The sequence below is a fragment of the Mobula birostris genome, chromosome 22 (assembly GCF_030028105.1).
Source record: "Mobula birostris isolate sMobBir1 chromosome 22, sMobBir1.hap1, whole genome shotgun sequence".
Classification (NCBI taxonomy): Eukaryota; Metazoa; Chordata; class Chondrichthyes; order Myliobatiformes; family Myliobatidae; genus Mobula; species Mobula birostris.
Window position 1 is genome coordinate 50,620,631 of NC_092391.1, and position 11,367 is coordinate 50,631,997.

Consider the following 11,367-nt stretch of genomic DNA (forward strand, 5'->3'; position numbering starts at 1 on the left):
GTGGGTGTGAGCTTGATTTGTCCGTATCTACATGTGCATCTGTGTGTAGTTGTGCGTCAGTGTGTATGTGTATGCCTCTATGTCTGTGTGTATGCGGGTGTGCAAGAAACTGTTCGTGTGTGCGTGGTAGCGTGGTCAGTGTGTGTGTGTGTCTGTCTGTCTGTCTGTCTGTAGCGATGTGTGTATGTGTGCCGTCTCTATTAGTGTGTCAGGAGGGAGGGAGACAGACACCCGTGTGGCACTATCGGTGAACAATTCTAGCTCTGCCTGTGCGCTTTGCTGTGAAATGAGTTGAAAGTATGAAATGTTCACAAGTGAAGAGACCACTTCAGAGGGAGGGCTTGCTAAAGCAAATAACCCAGTCCAGTGAACAGAAATTGTTCCAGAACGGAAAGGGAAAGCGGTTCGTGATATAAATACAACAGCGTGGGCTCGCTGTGAGACACAGATTAGCAGCGGCAGGATGAGAGTTTGTTACAAGAACTCTTTATCAATCCCAGCAGGTAACGGAATTCCGGCTCGGATTGCCGGGCGGCCCCGATTTATAGACCAACCGGCACCGGATGAAGCCCAAAAAAATCAGGGGCTGCTTGCGGAGGGAGCGAATCTGTGAGGACGGTTCGTGGAACGACGGGACGAGAGCGCATCCACAGCGGGTACGTCCACACTTCTGAACTAACTGTTCCATCTAAAGCTTTATACTGTCCGCGATTCTGCACTAACTGTCCGCATCTTTGTACGATTCCACCTCCCGACTTACATTCCGTGGGATCCCTGAAGGTTGGAACTGGCCACAATGATCTGAACGTGTCCACCTTCTCCATCAAACCCACTGATAGTAAGATGATAAGACATAGGAGCCGAATGGGCCAATCGAGCCATCGAGTACGCTCCGTCAAGGCCGATTTACTATCCCTCCCACCGCATTCTTCTGCCTTCTCCCCGTAACCTTTGACTAATCAACAGCCTATCAACTCTGCTTTAAAAATACCCAATGTCTTGGCCTTCAGAGCCGCCTGTGGCAATGAATTCCACAAATTCACTACCCTTTGGCTGAATAAGTTCCTCCTCAACTCCGTTCTAAATGGATTTCCTCTATTCTGAGGCTGTGCCCTCTAGTCCTAGACTCCCCCACTATAGGAGACATCCTCTCCACATCCTCTCTATCTGTGCCCTCTAGTCCTAGACTCCCCCACTATAGGAGACATCCTCTCCACATCCACTCGATCTTGGCTTTTCAATATTTGATAGATTTCAATGAAATCCCCCTTCATTCTTCTAAACTCCAGAGAGTACAGGTCCAGAGCCATCAAATGCGCCTCATACATTAACCCTTTCATTTTCAGAATAGTTTCCTGAACCTCCTCTGGACCGTCTGCGATGTCAGTACGTCTTTTCTTAGATAAGGGGCCCAAAACTGCTCACAACGCTCCAACTACGATCTGACCAGTGCTTTATAAAGCCTCAACATTTCATTCCTTGCTCTTGTATTCTAGTCCTCTTGAAATGAAGGCTAACATTAAGTAAATGTTGCTTGCTGTCCAAGAGCAGATTCTGAGAACCAAACTAAGGAAGCTCACTGACAGTCAAAGACTTCCCTGCCTGCAAGGTATTTGATGTTCTTTCAAGGTTGTTCACCCATCATGCTGGGTGGTATTAAGTATTTTGGCCCGATAGATGGGCTTTCCCTGAACCAGGGGCAGTTCTGGGATTAGTAATGTTTTAGACATTTTGACTCTGTCTTAAACACGTTGAGTAGGATGAATGAAGCAGAAAGGTACAGGTGTTTTTGCGAAACTGGCACCTACTTGCTCAAGAGTTAACAACGTAAATCACCTCATTGTACGATACAGCACAGAAAGTGACCTTTTGACCTAACTGGTCTATGTTGACCAAGATTCCCAACAAAACTATTCCCATTTACCTACATTTGGCCATATGCCTCTAAACCTTCCCTATGCAGTTACTCCTTGAAGTATGTTTTAAATGTTGTTAATGTACCTCTCTCGCCACTTCCTTTGGCAGCTCATTCAGTATACTGACCACCCTTTGAGTGAAAAGGTTGCCCCTCAGATCTCTATTATTTTTTTTCCTTCTTGCCTTAAACGTGTGCCTTCTAATTCTCGATTCACCAACTCTGAGTAAAAGACAGTGCCTATTCACCACCTATACCCTTCATGATTTTATACAGCTCTGTAAAATCACCCATCATTGTCCTGCCAATGTAAAAAGTACCAAATTGTTCAACCTCTCTCCATTATTTAATCCATCAATCTATGTTGAAAAGTTGTTAGTTTGTCCTGCCCAAAATAGGAACTAAGTTCACCAGTTAAGAGTGAGCCCAGAGCAAGGAGCTTCATGGGCCTGACCCTGCACTTGTTCCGACTCAAAGAGGAACATCTGCCTCACTGTCCTGACCACCTTTAAATGTGTGCACGTGAATATAGAGCCAGGCCAGGATTTGAATGAGATTTCCCTGCCACAAGAACGGTCACTGGAAGGAGTCTGCAAACCATGTGGAAGCAGGAGTCTGTATCCTGGGAGCTATGCCCTCGTCCCAGACAGCAGGGAGGGAGGCAGTGAGGCTGTTTATTGTTCTGTCTTAGAACCTTCCTACCTCCAGAGCGCTCAGGGATAGATTTAGTGCGCACTAGCTGCCTGCCCCATCTAGTTAAATCACAAGGAAAACATGTTATTGTGTTGCAATTGTGTACAGATCACGCGCAGGCTGAAAAGATTTAGTTTATCGTGTCCAGCACAGCATCGCGGTCCGACGGCCCGGTTCCTATGCTCTTCTGTTCCGTGTTCTATGATAATTTTAAAGAATGGTTATTTAGTATTTAACTACCATTTTAATTCCAGGCGTAAGTTTTCTGCAGTTAATGAACCGTGGGACTATAGGTGCAGAAAATTCAATGGACATAATGGGCTGTTGTCAGGAGAGATGCTGAGTGTGAGGGGAGAGAAGTCAACACGGGAGGTTCCATAAATTTGGAAGGTTTGGTGTACTTATGGCAATTTGGCTTATAGGTTGTGACAATTCCAAGAAAACACGTAAACTTGTACCTGTGAAGCAATCCATGAAATCAGGTGACTTTGGCGCACTGGGAACAGTTCGAGTTACAGGACGGGACGAAAGAACACATCTGCCACCTACTGGAGCTAGAAGTACCTGCACCTTTCCTGCAAATTGCACTTATTCATGGAGAACAACTCATGTTCGAGATTTTCATCCCTCCTTTCACAAATCATTATTTTTTAATGAAGGATTTTTTTATGCATAATGGAGCTCGTTCTATTTTAATTACCTGAAACAGACAGCCCTCTGCACTTTTTCAACACTTGTTCTGATCGGGACAGGATTCAGCTGTGTGACTTGCTCTTCTGCTTTTGAGTGAAGTTTTCAAGTGAAGTTAGTTTTACACACTAGGGGATAAGATCAGTCAGGATGCTGCTCATCATTACTGTGCTAGTCAACAGAGATGATGAGAATACAGTTCCCTCCCAGCTGTGAGCAAATACTGATTGACACTGCTTTAGTTAAAAGCAATACTGTCCAGTTTTATTTACAGTGGTATGTCACACAATTAATAATCTATAATGCCATATAGGTAGCAAAAAGCCTGGTTAATAATTGCTAAAGCCTTTACTTAGAGGTAGCAACAATTCTACAAATTATGCATATGGTATCATGTAACAATGCAAAATCTTCATAGAACATAGAACAACACAGCACAGGAACAGGATATTCGGCCAATAATGTTGTATTAAATGAAATACAAAATTCAGCTCATGACATCTAAACCCCTCTGCCTACACAATTCCCCTTTCCCTCCATTCTCAGCAAACTCATGTTGTTGTTGGAGTGCCATCGAGTCACTGTCGATTCATGGCGACCTTATGGATGGGGTAATTGTCCATAGGGTTCTCATGGAAGTAAATTGCCAGGCCTTTCTTCCGCTGCTGGGACCCAGCCGGATTTGAACTCAGGACCAACCGCCTCACTACACCACTGGCCAGCCCATAGGATATGCTCATGTGCCTCTCCAAAAAAACTTCTATTTTATCTGCTTCCACCACACCTGGCAGCACATTTCGGGCACCCACCAACCTCTGTGTAAAAAAAAAACTTGTCCCGCACATCTCCTTTGAACTCACTGTCGTCGTCCCCCTCCACCCCTCACTTTAAATGTGTGCCCTCTGGTATTAGACATTTCAACCCCGGGAAAAAAAGATACTCTATGTCCCTCATGGGCTTATAAATGTGTATTAGGTCTCTCCCAATGTGTTGGCGCGTGGCCAAGTGGTTAAGGCATCAGTCTAGTGATCTGAAGGTTGCTAGTTCGAGCCTCAGCTGAGGCAGTGTGTTGTGTCCTTGAGCAAGGCACTTAACCACACATTGCTCTGCGATGACACCAGTGCCAAGCTGTATCAGCCCTAGTTGGACAACATCTGTGGCATGGAGCATGGGCAACTGCCAGTCTTCCATACAACCTTGCCCAGGCCTGCACCCTGGAAACCTTCCAAGGCGCAAATCCATGGTCTAACAAGACTAAGGGATGCCTAATTAATAAAATTAAGGTCTCCCCTCAGCCTCCGCTGCACCAGAGAAGACAACCTAAGTCTGTCCAACTTCTCCTCATTTCTCATGTCCTCTAATCCAGGCAGTGTCCTCTTCCACATACTCTCCAAAGCCACCACGTCCTTCCTGGAATGGAGCAACCACAATTGAATGCAGCACTCCAGATCCAAACTGACTAAAAATATACTAATAAAATATGTCTAATTAAAAACTCCAGTATTTTCTTCATATATTTTATCCTCCTATCAAACGTCCCTCTGTGTCTCGTAATTTAAAAAAAAACAGAAAATGCTAGAAGCATTTAACAGGTCAGGCAGCATCTGTGGAGAGAGGCATTTCACCGGAACTGAGCAAGAGAGAAAAAGCAAGCTGGTTTTCAGTAGCAAAAAAGGTGAGGAGGGATAGGTAGAGCAAAGGGGATATCTCTGAAGGATGCTGTCTTTTCCAAAACATGATTTTATTAATTATTTTGAGGATACCAAATGATTTAAAGTGCCAGTCAGAAGCTCGTCATGCTTCTGTGTTAGGTGTTCCTAATATCAGGGCAGTAGATCATGCCCAGCAGGTGAAGCTGTGAATTCAGACAACCCCAGTGTAACAACTGGATAATTTTGTTTCATTTCATAGGGAGCAGGCTTTGCAAAGGGCAGGAGCACAGAATTCTCATTGCTGGAAGTTAAAGAAGCAGTGGCCCAATAAAATAATACCCTCTCTATTCATTTCTAGAAGTCAGAGCATAGCTGTGGAGGGTAGTTGTTAGGAGAATAATGAGGTCAAGACTGCTTCATATTACTTCAAGGATGGAAGAGAGCAGTTCCATAACGCACATCCACAGTAGGTGTGGGCAAGTGTATTGGAGTTTGGATAGAAAGAGTGTAAGAGCCTTTTCTTGTGTGTATTTTCTGATATTTAAACATTGGTCACAGGGGCCAGATGTTTGGAGGGATGGAGATGCTGCAAGAGATAGACGGAAAACGCTGAGGATGGGACCTGCATTGTGCTGGTGCAAATTCTAGACATTCACAGCTGGATTCATGTTTGCATGCAGATGTGGATAAAGTGCCATCTTTTAGCTAACAGCTGGGTAAATATGGGGTTTTACTTCCTTAAGTGTTTTTCCCCCAGGTCGATATCGCAAAGTTATTTTGTGGATAGCAATAATCGCTCAGCTGATCTAGTGCCACTTGCCTTTCTTGAAACTGTTAATCACTTGTGCAAAACATAATTAGCACCTAACAATGTGATTCAAGTGCAACTTGCCAGAAGGTAGGAGGCATACAGCAAGTAGGAAGGCAGAAATGTGGTTGATTGCCATATTCCGTGGAGGAATCAGAGGTCACACATAGCAGCTAAGCAGGAAAATCAAAATTAACCCTAAAAATGTTAACAGACTTTTGGACTATCTGTTGTCATGTTTGGATTTGTCACGTCCCTATGGACACATATGTTAATATATTAATCTATTTGGCAAAATTGGCAAGATCAATATTGTCTGATCACAGGTAGATTCTCATTGCTCCATGGGCACATGCTCAGTGAAAACAATTACTCACCTGTTAGTTACTGATCAAACACGGAACAAGACAGAGAGACCAACCCCTGTCCCACTTAACCACCTTCATTAATAATACATGTTTTAACTCATCATTTCCATTCCAGACTGACAGAGCTGTGTGGGGTTCCTGAGAAATGGTTCCACTCAAAACCAGAGCTTCCTTTTGAATGCAAGCCCTTGCTTCCCTTTCCCCCTTTGCTCCTGTTTACACGCATGAAATGACCTGCGAGATCCAATTTCCAGCAAACCATCAGAGCCAAAGACGATCTCAGTCACACGGGTTATCAGTGATTAATCCAATGTGCTGTAACACTTGCTAAAGATATTAATGTTCTTGGTACTGTCTCTGTGAAGGTGCATTTCCCATCCTCAAGGCTTTGAACTGGGCAAGGCAAAACACTAAAAGCAATAACTCAGGTAAAATGGTTTGTGGCAGCTGATTCTGCGTTAAGCAATATTCATGATGAGATTCCTGACTCTCTTGTGCAATGAGGCTCAGTTCCATTTTGTATTAAATGCACAGTATTCAGAGCACTAAGACAGGTCAATCGGTCAATACTGGGGCTTTTATTCTTTACGCCCTCCATAAACTTCCGTCCTTCTTCCCTTGATCAGCCCTATCAATATATCCTCCTCATCCTTTTTCCCTGAAGTATTTAGCTAATTTTCCTTGACCATTTTGTCTTTTCCAAATCCTACACTCCCAGCCCTCCCTGAGGTAATACCTTTCACTTGTATCTCCTGGATGAATTGGTCTTAATTTTTGAATTCCTTCACTAGCTCCCACACACCTGCTGCCCCCCTTTCCCCCATCAATTATTCCCACTGTTTCTTCAGGGATCCTCTCTGTCTCCAGCCTCCAGATTAAACTGATCCCTCTACGATCAGTGACAATGTAGCTTCAATCCTTGTCAATCCAAGATGGAGTCATAGAGAAGTGCAGCGCAGAAACAGGCCCTTTGGCCCATCTAGTCCATGCCAAAAAGCATTTAAACTGCCTACGTCCAATGACCTGCTCCGGGACCATAGCCCTCCATATTCCTACTATCCATGCGCTTACCCAAACTTCTCTTAAACGCTGAAATCAAGTTTGCATGGACCAGTTGTGCGGGTAACTCATTCCATGCTCTGACTGAAGAAGTTTCCCCTCGTGTTCCCTTAAACTTCTCACCTTTGAACCTTAAGCCATGACCCCCCCCCCCACCAACCTTGGTGGAAAAAGCCTGCTTGCATTTACCCTCTCTCTATCCTTCATAATTTTGTATACCTCCATCAAAATTTCTCTTAATCTTCTATATTCTAAAAACATAGTCTTAACCGATTCAATCTTTCCTTATAACTCAGGTCCTCCAGACCCGGCAGCATCCTTGTAAACTTTCTCTGCACTCCTTCAACCTTGTCTACATCTACAATACTCCAGATTAGGCCTCACCAGCGTCTTATATAACTTCAACATAACATCTCATTTCCTGTCCTCAATACATTATGAAGACCAATGTGCCAAAAGCTTTCTTTATGACCCTATCTATCTGTGACACCACTTTCAACAAATTACGTACCTGTATTCCCAGATCCCTTTGTTCTACCACACTCCTCAGTGCCCTACCATTCACTGTGTAAGACCTACACTGGATGGTCCCACCGAAGTGCAAAACCTTGCACTTGTCTGCAATAAACACCATCTGCCATTTTCAGCCCATTTTTCCAGCTGATGCAGGTCCCTCTGCAAGCCACGATAGCCTTCCTCACTGTCCACTACACCCAAATCTTCGGTGTCATCCACAAATGTGCTGATCCAGTTAACCACATTACCATCTAGACCATTTGTATAGATGACAAACAACAGAGGACCCAGCACCTATCTCTGCGGCACACCGCTAGTCACAGACCTCCAGTAGGAGAGGCCACCATGTACAACCACTCTGGCTTCTCCTACGAAGCCGAGGTCTAATCCAATTTACTACCTCACCCCGAATGCTGAGCGACTGAACCTTCTCGACCAGCCTCCCATGTGGGACTTTGTCAAATGTCTTACTAAAGTCCTCAGAGACGACATCCACTGCCTTGCCTTCATCCACTTTCCTGGTAACTTCCTTGAAAAACTCTCGAAGATTGGTTAGCCATGACCTACCACACACAAAGCCAGGCTGACGTCCTTAATCAGTCCATGTCTATCCAAATGCTTATATATACCTTGATATTTTTAAATGATTTCTTTCTGAACTTGACTCTTCTGAAAATGATGCTTTTAGTGTTTTTTGTTGATTTCGATAACAAGTGCCAACATTTCTGAGGAAAAGTTATTAACCTGAGACAATAATTTTGTTTTCTCTCCAACAGATGCTGCCTGACCCGCTCGGCACTTCCTGCATTTTCTCTTTTATTTCTGATTCACGTCATCTGCATTTTTTATATTCAAACTCTACTTTTAATGGTTTGTGGATTCCAAGTCCCTACTTCACTGCTCTGTTCAGATACCACAAAACACAAACTATAGGAAATACCTTTATTAACTCTTCCAACCAAAACGCACAGATGCCTTGTGAATTACATGCCAGTTTTGCAGATTCATTGATGTTGTTTTGAATGTTGCAGCAATCTTCAGTATTATCCTCAAGCACTAAGCATCATTTGTAGGAAGTGGTATCAATGCCCCAAACCTAAAGCTTTTAAATACTTGGTCAAACACCATTTTGCCACTGCCAGTAGTAGATTAGTCCTTCATCCAGATTTCCTGTCTTGGGAATTCATATGCATTGATTTTTAGTTGCTGTGGGATAAAAACTACACATAAGAGGCTATGAGAATGCTATTGCTTCCATCTAATGGATTGGAATACAACAAGCACTGATTAGGTCACACTGAAGTCCTGGGAGCAGTTCTAGCCGCCACTTCTAGAATGTATGGTCCTCGGAAAGAATGCAAGAGTACATTTATCAGAATAAGATCTGTGCTCCAAACTTCAGCGACATTACCAGCAGAGACTGAACAAACAAAATCCGTGTTCTGTTGAGGGACTATAGGAGTGTCCTGCTGAAGTGACTGGAGCAGGATCCAGCAACGTGGAATACTTACCTGAAGACGTGACTCATGGTGACTGAAGAATCTGTATTCAGATCATAAAGTGGATATTGAATAAAGGCCAGCATTAGGAATGACCCCATTGTTGTTAGATCATCGTAAGAAAAAATTCCTTCACTGGAGTTCATTTGGAAAGGATTTCTGAACACAGCTCATCTGGTACCTGACTGACTAATTGCAACTTGGAATATCTCAGGTCAGAGGTTTGAAGGGAACAGCAGAAATCAACATCCCATGAACAAACAATTAAAACCAGAAGCTCCCTTTCTCTTCATACCATCTAATGCAGGTCTCATTACCTCTTCATCGTTGTTATGGAGGTCCAGACTTCCCTAATTCAAAGCTAACCACTATCAGAATATGAGGGTAGAAGAGCAAAACAAGAAGAAGGAGCTTCAAAGTGGATTTAAGGAGAGAGAATTTTGCACAGAGTGGCCTTTGCTTGGAACACACTGCCGGAGGAGGTGGTGGAATCATATACAACCACCGCAGCTAAGAGAAATTTAGATAGACACTCAAGTAGGCAAGGTATAATTATGGTTCCAAGGTGGGAAATGAGATTAGTGTAGGTGGGAAAAAAGTTTGACATGGATGTGATGGGGTGATGGGCCTGTTTCTTGCTGAGCAAACTCTATATGACCATCGGTATCAAAGTTCAAGGAGGAAAACCAAGCTGCTCACGGCAATTAGACTTCTTGAACCATCTTACGAATCCTCAGAATCCATGGCAGCCAACACTGGCTGAGTCCAGAGAAATCAGCAAACATCTTCAGTATGAGAGCAGGATGAAGTGAAGAGGCTTTGCACAGCCACACCAGGCATTGGTCCAATGGAATTCTACCGGTCCACAAGAAGCGGACTTACTGGTACCTGAGTCATTTTACTGACAAATGTGGTTCTGTGCTCAGATACAGTGAATGAAGAAACCAAAGTAAATATTCCTCAGCAGATTTTTGAAAACTCATCGAGAATATTTTAAAACCCCAGACCAGTTTTGCCTGAGAGGAAGGATAACATGTCAGTGACGGTCCATTATTACTTTTGGTACGCGCTGTGACACTTCAAACTCGTACCGTGAGTAATAATGCACAGTGGCTGACACTTCCACCGTAGAACCTTCATCTCTAGGAAAAGCTAGACAGACCTTTGGGACTGTGACTGACAAAGAGTGCCTGCAGACTTTAACTGGTCAACAAACCCTGAACTCTTTGCTGATTTGAGCTAACTCACCTAACAGAACAAATGGAAGGTCAAGGATAAATTTGATTTCAAGTTCACGCCTTCTTTGATAAAGGAAAACATCTTCATGAAATACAACAGAACAATGTGACAAAAGTTGAGGATTGAATAAATACATTTCCTCTTTGTTCTTAACCATTCATACAATGAATGTTGCACATTATCAAGCTGTGTTTTCTGCTTGGAGAACTATACAAATTATTATTGGACTAATTTATTACAAAGTAATCAGTGTTAATTCCTCACTTTAATACATTTTGTGATTTATTTGTAGAGTTTGTCTAAAATTTTGCAAGCAGATGATTGTTATTATGTTTATTTAATCTGCAAAACATTCTTCACTTTTTACCTCTCCTCAGAGTGCCATCTGAGAACATGCTGAAGGGAGATGTTTTAATTAAGTAATGCGGGAAAATCCGAAACAAAACATGGAGTTGTATCAAGACTTGAAGCTGGTGAAGTCGAAAGAAGATTCTGTAAACACCAAATTCATATGTACAGTGGATTCATAGGAGTCTGCACATTGTGCTTCCTACTGCTAAGTTTTTCTCCATAGAAATCTCTTTCAAGTTATAAGATAGTTTTTGCTTTGAGATTCATACCTCTGATATTTCAGGTAACTTTGGAAATCACTGCCTAATCATAAATCCCTGCATCAGTTCCTCCTCAAAATCTCCCGTTCTCACATCCACAGTGATTCAGTTCACTGCTGTTTTAACTGTATCGCAAAAGGACTGCAACCACTCCACCTTCACATCACCAACTATGTACTGCTTTACACAGAGTGGATCTGTATCCAAACATTGCCATTTACATTGACAATGAGGAGAAATTGTTCAGGGTTGTAACAGCAAGATCTAAATTTCATAGATTTTTTACAAATACAGAAAGAGTTTGCAACGTTAGGTGT

The 11,367-nt window shown here is 43.0% G+C and overlaps 1 long non-coding RNA gene across 1 annotated transcript; it reads left to right on the top strand.

Annotated features, from left to right (window-relative positions):
* The first annotated feature begins 301 nt into the window (after positions 1-301).
* On the top strand, positions 302-10,730 carry LOC140186193 (uncharacterized). Its single transcript, XR_011882807.1, has 2 exons — positions 302-656; positions 8,478-10,730. It is a non-coding gene; the product is annotated as an uncharacterized lncRNA (long non-coding RNA).
* Positions 10,731-11,367: the final 637 nt, after the last annotated feature.